General features: G+C 37.2%; 1 non-coding gene across 1 annotated transcript; it reads left to right on the plus strand.

Moving 5' to 3' along the window:
* The first annotated feature begins 2047 nt into the window (after positions 1–2047).
* Positions 2048–2154, plus strand: LOC141709164 (small nucleolar RNA R71). The gene has a single exon (XR_012569754.1). It is a non-coding gene; the product is annotated as a small nucleolar RNA R71 (small nucleolar RNA).
* Positions 2155–11040: the final 8886 nt, after the last annotated feature.

Here is an 11040-nt window from a genome sequence, read left to right on the forward strand (position 1 = left end):
CTTGCCATGCTAGCACAGGATCATGTATGATGTTGCATGATTAGTGGGTAACTCTAACCGTTTTATTCGCCCTGTGTAATCAAAAGGAATAACTTGTGCTTAAATCATTATGTTGTCAATTTCTGTAGACATATAGGGACTCAACATAATTGATGCATATTCAACTTCTATCTTAATTGTGGATGTTTGGTAGAATGGTATTAGTACAATGAAAGTTGGCTTTTATCAGTTTCGTGTTATTCGATTAATATCACCACTGTTGCATGCTAAGGGTATTAACAATGACTATTGAAGGAAGTAGTAATGAAGTTGTGATCTCATGAGTGTTTTAATATTGTTAATTCGAAGTGTTAATTAATTGGTTAATTTTGTATTTAATTGTAGTTAATAATTAGTTAACAAATCCTAAGTGTTATTGTCTTAACATTGAGAAGTAAACATACATTGGTGAGTGAGTTTAATTGAACATAATTAGTCTGAGTCTCTCTGGGAACGAACTAGAAAGTATTCTATATTACTTGCGAACGCGTATACTTGCGTGTGTTATTAGCGCGTGTTTTCGCCCTAACACACGTCAATCAAGGTTCGGCCAGTAGCCAAGAATGGTCTTCCTAAGATTATGGGAATCTTTTTATCCTCCTCGAAATCAAGAATTATAAAGTCAGCAGGAAAGATGAGTTTGTCCACCTTGACCAAGACATCCCCCACAATGCCTCGTGGATATGTAATAGAACGATCGGCCAACTACAAGGACATATATGTAGGCTTTGGATCCGGTAAATACAACTTCTTGAAGATAGAAAAAGGCATCAGATTGATGTTAGCTCCCAAATCACATAAACATTTGTTGAACAACAATTTTCCGATGGTGCAAGGAATAGTGAAGCTTCCAGGATCCTTAAGCTTCAGAGGCAACTTTTTTTACAGCACAGCACTGCATTCCTCCGTAAGAGCAACAATCTCTAAATCATATAGCTTCACTTTCCTTGAGATAATACCTTTCATAAATTTAGCATAGCTAGGCATCTGTTCAAGAGCTTTAGCGAAAGGTATGTTGATAAGAAGTTTCTTGAACACCTCCATAAACTTAGCAAATTGCTTATCCAACTTTTGCTTCTGCAGCCTATTAGGAAAATGAGGTGGATAATAGATCCGTTTCTCCCCAGTATTACCCTCAGGAGGAGTGTGTTCCATAGTTTTCTTCCTTGATTCCACTTCCGCTTCCTTCTACACATCTTCTTTACCCGGAACTTCAGATTCTTTAGCTTTTTCAGGGCTCGCAATCTTCCCAGACCTCAATGTACTTGCCTTAACCTGCTCGTTTGCTTCCTTCTTGCCTGGAACTTCTGTGTCACTAGGGAGTGTACCAGTTTGTCGATTCAGCAAGGCCTTGGCAATCTGCCCAATTTGATTCTCCAAGGTCTTAATAAAAACCGCTTAGCTCTTGCAAATGAGCCTCAACTCCACCAATTCAAATTTTTTATTAGATTGTTGAAGTTGGAGTTGTTGTCTTGGTGCATATTGCGGTTGTTGAAAACCAGAAGGGTTGAATTGCTTTGCCGCATACTGCTGATAGAGCTGCTGCACCATATTATGATTATTGATCTAGCTGAAGTTAGGATGATTGCGGTTGTTGGGATGATAGGTGGCTGGAACTGGTTGCTGCGACCTCTGAAAGTTGCTCACGAACTGAGCTGATTCACTAGAAATAGCACACTGCTCCGTTTCATGTGCACCAGCACAAAGTTCACAGACACTTGTAATCTAATTAACTTCATAATTAGCCAAAGAATCCACCTTCATCGTTAAAGCCTTAAGCTGAGCAACTATAGCAGTGGCTGCATCCACCTCCAGAATTCCTGCTACCTTGCCTTGCGGTAGTCTCTGAGAAGGATTCTGGTACTCATTAGCAGCCATCAGTTTAATCAACTCATAAGCTTCATCGTAGCTTTTAGCCCATAAGGCTCCACTTGATGCTGCATCGAGCATGGGTCTAGACTGTGCTCCCAAGCCATTATAAAAGCAATTGATAATCATCCAGTCAGGCGTCCCCTGATGAGGACACTTCCTAAGCATCTCCTTATAGCGCTCCCAAGCTTCACATAAATATTCTCCCGATTGCTGCGCAAATTGAGTAAGAGCATTCCTGATTGCAGCTGTCTTTGCCATATGGAAGAATTTAGTAAGAAACTTATGAGCAAGATCTTCCCAAGTAGTAATAGAGCCTGGTGGTAGAGAATACAACCAACACTTAGCTTTATCCCTTAGAGAGAATGGGAAAAGCCTCAGCTTAACAGTATCTTCAGAAACATTATTGAATTTGAAAGTGTCGCAGATCTCGATGAAATCTCTAATGTGCATGTTGGGATCTTCCTCTGGAGAACCCCCAAACTGGACTGAATTCGGCACCATCTGAATCGTGCTAGCCTTGATTTCAAAAGTATTAGCCACGATGGCTGGTCTGATAATGCTAGACTGAATGTCATTGATCTTTGGTTGAGAGTAATCCATCAAAGCTTTCGGATTCGCTACTGGTTCTCCCATTGCAATAATAGCTTCTTCTTCAACTTTCTCAACTTCTACAAGAACTTAATCAACTACTTCAACTTCTTCCTCGGCTTTATCAAGTGTTCTCTTTCGAGATCGAGAACACATTAGCATAAACCCTCTCTAGAGTACCTGAAAGACAAACAAGCAACAAGTAAGTAAAATATCCGAGTCAGTGAACTTTAACGACCATTGATGTCAAGCACATAACTAAAAATTAACACCGAGTCCCCGGCAGTGGCGCCAAAAACTTGTTAGGACAAAAACATGCGCTAAATTACATGCAAGTATACGTTTTCGCAAGTAGTATAAGATATCAATCAAATTCATTCCCACAGAGACTGGTTTAAGTTAAGTTCAATTTATGCACTTATGCAACAATGATATGGCTGTCGTTCAATGCTAAGACAAATAACAAATTGGGTTTTGATTACACTAAAATATTAAACTAAATAGCATTAACTAAGAGAATTGAGGTTGAATTACTTATATGAGACAAACATGGGATTCTAACTTCATTAATACTTCATTCAAAGTCTTTGATCTTAACCTTAATATGCAATGGTGATGACAACTAATCAGATAACACGAAACTAGTAAACTCCAATTGTCGTTGTATGAATACCCTACTACCAGACATCCATAAAAGAGATAGAAGTTGAATAGACATCAAATAGGTTGAGACCCTATATATCTATAGAGTTTAACAACATGAAGGTTTAATGAGCAAGTTATCTATCGTGATTATATAGGACAAGTAAGATGGTTAAAATTACCTACGAATACAAATACATGAACCTATGCTCGCATGGCAATTTCTAAATTTGTATATTCTCTATCACTTTAATAGAAATTAACACGCTATCTTATATGTTCGCGATGCACATAAGACGAATAAGTATAACCAATAGTAGGATATCAATCAATCACCACACACTAAGGTATCGAAACAATTAACAATAGAAATCCATAAGTAAATCCGTTAGATACCCACGATAACGATTAGTTCATAAATGAACTCATCGCCACCATGAGTTCCAATGAAAGCATGGTAAATAAACTATAATAAACTAGGTCTGAAATAACTGAATAAATATCAAAGTACGTTACCAAGAGTATTAGGTTCAAACAAATAGAGAAAACAAGCATCCAATATTACAACTTAAGCAAAGAATCACAAGTAAAAACTAGATCTTTTTCTCCTTCATTGCTTTGTGCTATTAGGTCTTCTCGCCGTTATCTCCTTGCTCTCCGTTATGAAAACATCTTTAAAAGGTCTTTAAATACCAGCCCAAATAATCCAGATTTCCAACAAATCAATCTTTTATTAGAAACAGGATTCTGGAAAGTCGACCTAGCGTGGCCGCTCCCAAGTGTAGCGCGGCCGCGCTGAGCTTCTGGAAAAACTTATATTTCTTTTCTTCTTGACTGTAAATGCTCGTTTCTTTTGCACACTCGACCAAGGCTTCATGCAATTCCCAGTCCTTCTTCCGATTATGCCCTGAAATACAAATCACTACAAAAACACATCAAGTACACAAATAACTTGAGTACAAAACACCAATTCGAGCCTTTACAAAGCATTCTAAGTGGATATAAATGCCACTTATTAGAATATCCTTCCCTTGCTGAGTTAGATGCTTATAATCATGGTAACACGTTCCATGAAGTTGATGGTAAAATAGAGAGTTATAACTCCCTGTATAAACTTCCTCCTTACCTTAGGATTACTCCGGCCACCCCAGGAGATAGAACTTGCAACTGGGAAGGGGATACTCTTTTTATTTACCGGGGTGCCATAGTTTTCAGCCTTAGGTTCCCCTTTCATGAATTTATCCTTCGTCTTCTCGCAGATGTTCAAATAAACCCCTGTCAACTCCCTTCAAATGCATGGAGGAATATCATATGTTTTATAGTATTGTGCCTTAGGAATAATTTTCCCCTTTCAGTTCCCTTTTTAGGAAAAAATTTCAATTTTATAATAGTCCTTTAACTCAACCAGGATGGGTTTTTATCCATCAAAGGCCCAAGTGTCCCCATATTTTTGATAGAAACTCTATTGTTGAGAACAACCCAAAGTGGAGAGATGAGTTTCTTAGGCTAACCTGGGCTGGAGGCGATTGTGCCAGCTTATTTTGTAGGCCCTTTTGCAAGGTAGTTGATGGTAGCCCGGCTAGCATTAGGCAAACTGCCGAGGAGGAGGTTGCTTATCAAGCCCTTACTACGTATAACGGCCAAACAGATGCCTGACTCTCCTAGAGGAGTTTTCTCTCAAGTAAGTTGGCCTTTCTCAGGCCTCTGATAAGGCTAATTTTACTTGCATTTTCCCTTTTTTATATCATATTATGTTTTAATCACTAATTGACTCCAATGTTTATTTTTCAGCATGTGATGCCATTAACAACCTCAACAGACCCAAGGAAGGCGAATCGGGCCATCAAAAAGAGGGCCAAGCTCAGCAAAGACCCGAGGCGCAAGCCTGAAGGACATTCTTTTCTTAAGCCTCACATCCTTGAGGTTTCTTTGGGAGATGAGCGTGGATCCCCCAATCAAGGGGCACGCCTACAGGCCCAATTGGGGCCTCAGAAGAGGTGACACGGTGGTTGGGTCCACCAAACACGTGAAGGATTGGTCATTCCACTCTATCACTCCCCAGGACTACACAAAGATTGTTATGGGGAATGACATTGAGTCCATTGAACACTTGGGCTCCCAGGCTCAAGCTTCGGTAATTTTCTCTTTTTATTCTTCCTTTACATATTTTTCTTATCACACACCGATTGCTGCATGAACTTTCTTGTAAAGCTCTTCAATATTATCTGCATCAATTCCCTTCTTAGCATATACGGATTGCTGCATGAACTTTCTTGTAAAGCTCTTCAATATTATCTGCATCAATTCCCTTTTTAGCATACACAGATTGCTGCTTGAACTTTCTTGTAAAGCTCTTCAATATTATCTGCATCAATTCCTTTCTTGTTATTGGCTTTATTTGAACTTTTCCTCCTTCTGTTGCAGAGTAATACCTTCTTCCAAGCGGCACTCCATCAGGCCAAGTCCTGGAAGGATAACTCTGATGAATTTGAGAGAGAGATAAAGAAATGGAAGGAGAGGGCAGATACTCTGGACAAGAAACTTAAGAATAAGGGCAAGAAGTGGTCCAAGGCTCATTCCGAGCTAGTCAAGCTTAGGAGCGATAAGGAGACTCTCATCGACGAGTATATGGACTCCTAGAAGTTCAAGGACTTGATGAATATTCATGATGAGGGTCTGTTGGTGAGACTACGTAGCTGTATGAACAGTTATGTGATAACTCAACATTAGAACAACACTATAATAGGGCAGGTTAATAATACTACATCTACACAAGAAATCAGAAGAAATGAAAACAAGGAAAATACAAAGAATCAAAGATTAGAAGAAAGCTTGAAGTCTATTTACAGGTCACTAAAAGAAGCTCATTAATATGTTAATGCCTCAGTGAAGAATAAAGGTTAAAGACTTTCAGGGTTTCAGAAATGATGAAGATTCAGTGTACAAGAGTCACCGGAAGATTTCAGTTATTGGCATTGATTGAAGATAGACAGTATTCGAAGCATAGGAATCTGAAAAATTGAAGACATGGTATAGACAGAGGTTAAAGAAGACATCTGCAGTCTTGAAGTTATACTCACTCAAAGGAGTTCATTTATATGTTCAAGCGTCAGTGAAGAACATTGAATGAAGTATTCAAGATTGTAGTAGTAATGAAGACGTTGTCTAAAGTACTAGAAAGGATTTTAGTGAAAGTACATTTGTTTATTGACAGTCAGTGTTCGAAGCGATAAAGTTGTTGCAAGCTTAACAATGTAATCAAGGCTATAATACAAAGACCTGAATCGGGGTTAGTCGTTTGTGAACCAGACCAGTCGCACTAGGCGTCAACAGCTCGCGAAAGGAATCTGGGTATTATTTATAGAAGAATTGTTAAGTTGAGGAACATATTTGGATTGAACGTTTATCTGGAAAAGTACAAGAAGGGGTGCGCAGGGTATACAGCTGAACATATCAGGGAATGAAATGCTCTAAAGAAACTAAATCAAAGTGATCACTACCTTATAGTAGGAGTCACCTTGATCAGTATATTGATCTTCAGAAGAAAAATCCTGGATGTATAGTTCAATATTTCAGTACAGGAACTGATCTTGACTTAGTGTGATAATCAGGGAATAAATGAGAGCAAGAATAATTTCACAAGTGCAGTTTTTATCCTTCTGGTCACCATAGAGAAATGGGTTGAATTTTTTCTAAGGCAAATTCACCTTAGGTTCACCTTGGTCGCCATAGAGAAATGGGTTGAATTTTTTCTAAGGCAAATTCACCTTAGGTTCACCTTGGTCGCCATAGAGAAATGGGTTGAATTTTTTCTAAGGCAGATTCACCCTAGGTTCACCTTGGCATAGAGAAATGGGTTAAATTTTTTCTAAGACAAATTCACCCTAGGTTCACCTTGGTTGCCATAGAGAAATGGGTTGAATTTTTTCTAAGGCAGATTCACCCTAGGTTCACCTTGATCGCCATAGAGAAATGGGTTGAATTTTTTCTAAGGAAAATTCACCCTAGGTTCACCTTGGTCGCCATAGAGAATTGAGTTGAATTTTTCTAAGGCAAAATTCACTCTTGGTTGTCACAGAGCTTGTATTATTGTGGTCGCCACAGAAACCTCAACCACAATATTATTGATTAATTATTAATTAATTTATATGGTTTATTCATAGCCACATATTTTAACTGATATAAAGTCTATACATCTGAACCAGAAGATATAAGTTGTATTGTTCTGAGTTTTTATCTTCTTCTCCGACGAGAGGAGATAAAACTAGAAGCAAAGAAAATACAGAGAAGCTTCGGGCATATTGTAAATCCGTTATTCTTCTCACCGGAGTAACATTATAATGCCCGATTTAATTCTTGTATATTCATAGGGGTATTATAATCGTTACTCGGTAATTAAATCCTTAGACAAACAAAAGTTAGATTATTGTTTATGATTTAATTTGTATATCTTTGTAGAAGTAAGAACATTGTTGTTCTTGATTTGTAGCCGGTTAATTTATTTACCGGAGTGTAGCAACACCCCTCGAGGATTTATATATGAATATATACTTCCCCGAATATCTTGTGTTCCTCGTTTTATTTTACCAAACACTATTCACCTCAAGAACACAGAATCACTAACTGAGCAATAAATCTTATATCCGCTAAAGATTCGAAAGAATTTTTAATTTAGTGATTATCATATTCAACCCCCCTTCTACGATAATTCGGGACCTAACAATTGGTATTAGAGCTGACTGATTGATATAGAAATCAGGATCCTTAAAAAATTTATTTTATTAATTTGATTTTACTTAAATTTATTTTATAAATTTAATTTAGTAAATTTATTTTATAAATTTAATTTAATGAGTCTGTTATTTAAACTTGAATAAGTTTATTTTATGAACTCAATTTAAATAAATTTATTTTATAAATTTGACTTAAATAAATTTATTATTTCTAAGTGAGTTGGCTGCCAGATTAATTATTTTGCTAGACAAAGTAGCTGCCATTTTCCTTGGGTTTAGTTCTGCAATTAAATAAGAGGGAAGGTGTACAAAACTTGTACATGTAGGTTAGTTTGGCTCGTGCAGAAGGAAAAAAAACAAATTGCAGGTGGTGTACAGCGTGGGCAAACAAAAGGAAAAAGTGTAGAGTTTACGCGCCAGGAAATCAACATATGTTTATTTGAAGGACGACACACACGCGCGGGATTAAAAATGGAAGAAGGTTGTTAGATATATTTGATAATGTCATGGCTAATATGTTTTATGTTTAGATTTCAGATCTTATTTGAACAGAACAAATCAGTACTTAACTGATCAGTACTTATACTGGAAGTCAGAACTTAAGGGATATCAGTACTTATGTTATCAGGAGATAGATATCAGAACTTAAGTGCTGAAGGACGATCAGATAAGGACAGTAGCTGATTAAAGTTAAGAAGATCAAGATAAACATAAGAAGAGATATGCATGAAGAAGGAATTCCGTGAAGAATGGAATACTTGGAATAGAAGATATCTGATTGATATATTTTAGGAAGCAGAATTATATTCCATATCAATTAGCGAATATCTTGTAACTGTGTAGTATATAAACACAGAAATAGAGTTTACACTATATGTGTTATCATTATCGAGAATATTATTTAATATAACTCTAGCAGCTCTCGTGATATTTTGTTCATCACTGAGAGATAACAGTTCCAGATTGTAACAGAGTTTATTGTTTAAATAAAGTTTGTTTTCTGTTACATAAGTTATTGAAGTTTGATTTGATTGTGATAAACACTGTATTCACCCCCTCTACAGTGAAAGTGTGACCTAACAAGTGGTATCAGAGCTATCTGTTAACACACATACAGTTAAAGATCCAAACACAGTCATGTCTGACACAGAAACTCCAACTAAGCCTACCAAAACTGAGGAATCATCAAAGACATCAATTCAGAGTCGATATGAGACTATCAGAGTTCCCATATTGAGACCATCTGAATATCCCATATGGAAGGTAAGGATGACCATGTTTCTGGAAGCAACAGATCCAGAATACCTTGATAGAATCAGGGAAGGGCCTCACAAACCTACCAAGCTCGCTGTTGTAGTTCCAGGTGAAGCAGCAATGACCGTACCAAAGGAAAAGAATGATTACACTGCTGAAGATATAGCATCTATTGCTAAGGATGCCAAGGTACGTCACTTATTGCATAGTGCCATTGATAATGTAATGTCAAACAGGGTAATCAACTGCAAGACTGCTAAGGAGATATGGGATGCACTGGAGACAAGGTGTCAAGGAACTGAAACAGTTAAGAAGAACAGGAAGACAATACTCACTCAAGAGTATGAACACTTTGACTCTAGGACTAATGAGTCATTGACTGATGTGTATGAAAGATTTGTCAAACTCTTGAATGACTTGTCATTGGTTAATAAGGAGTATGATCTTGAAGATACAAACCTCAAATTCCTGTTAGCTCTTCCTGAATGTTGGGATTTGAAGGCAACAACAATAAGAGACAACTACAATCTTGATGAAACAACTCTTGATGAAATCTATGGAATGCTCAAGACTCATGAACTTGAGATGGAACAAAGAAGCAAGAGAAAAGGAGGAAAGTCAAGGACAGTTGCTCTCAAGGTTGAAGAGGAATCCCCCAAACCACCTTCCTCAAAGAAAGATAAGGGTAAAGCTCTTATCATAAAATCTGATACTGAGTCATCAAGTTCTGAGAGTGATGATGACTCAGATTCTGAAAGCTTGCCTGAAACTGTTGCTGATGAGGAGATGATGAAGCTGTGTGCTCTTATGGTGAAAGGAATCACAAAGATTGCATACAGGAAGTTCAGGAAGGGAAAGAAGTTTTCCAGGAAAGGCATAAGTTCTGATAAGAAGAATTTCAGAAGATCTGAAGGAAAAGGAGGAAAGTCTGACAGAGGAGATTATGCTAATGTTAAATGTTATAATTGTGGTGAGAAAGGCCACATATCTCCTGAGTGCAAGAAGACCAAGAATGACAAAGGCAAAGCTCTTGTCACAAAGCAGAAAAGCTGGACAGACACCTCAGACTCTGAAAGTGAGGAGAACTATGCATTGATGGCAAATGCTGAAAAATCAAGTTCTGAGAGCAGTTCTGAAACTGCTGAAACAAAGGTACCTCAGACTACTTATGCTTTTCATACTGATGATATTAATGAGTTGAGAAGATATCTTAAAACCATGTTTGTTAGTTATGGAGATCAAACTTTAACATGTGAAAGATTAACTTCTGAAAATCTTGCTTTTAAGAAAAGAAACAATTTCTTAGAAAAAGAGTTAGTCATGTTTCATCAAACTCAGAAGGATAGAGATGATGCTTTTTATGTTAGGGATGAAGTGCTAAAAATGAATGAATCTCTAAAAACTGAGTTAGAAAAGGAGAGAGAGATTATCAGAACTTGGACTAACTCTGGCAAAACAACTCAAAATTTGCTGAGCAGTGGAAACTGGAAAGAGGGCTTAGGTTATGAAGAAAATAATGAAAAAGGAACTGAAGAAATTAAGCCTGTTGATAAGCAAAAGCCGAAGTTAAAACCTGTTAAGTTTGTAACTGAAAAATCCGAAACTGAGAAATCAGAAGTTAAAAAGGAATTAACTTCTGACAAACTAAAACAGGAAAAGACAGCTGAAGTTAACATAGGCTTAATGACAAAGAAGCAGCTTAAGCATAAGCTGAAAGATGTTAAGAATGCAAACAAGGTAAAATCACCTAGGAAAAACAGGAATGGAAAGGAAGGTGTGAATAAAAGCAATAACTATAAATCTGTTCCTGATGCTCCTAGGAAAGCATGTTATAACTGTGGAAGTTCTAACCATCTGGCTTCTTTTTGCAGGAAGAATAAGAATATTAACTCCTTATCTACAAAGTCAGGAG

This window comes from Apium graveolens, chromosome 2 (assembly GCF_009905375.1).
Source record: "Apium graveolens cultivar Ventura chromosome 2, ASM990537v1, whole genome shotgun sequence".
In the NCBI taxonomy this organism is placed as follows: Eukaryota; Viridiplantae; Streptophyta; class Magnoliopsida; order Apiales; family Apiaceae; genus Apium; species Apium graveolens.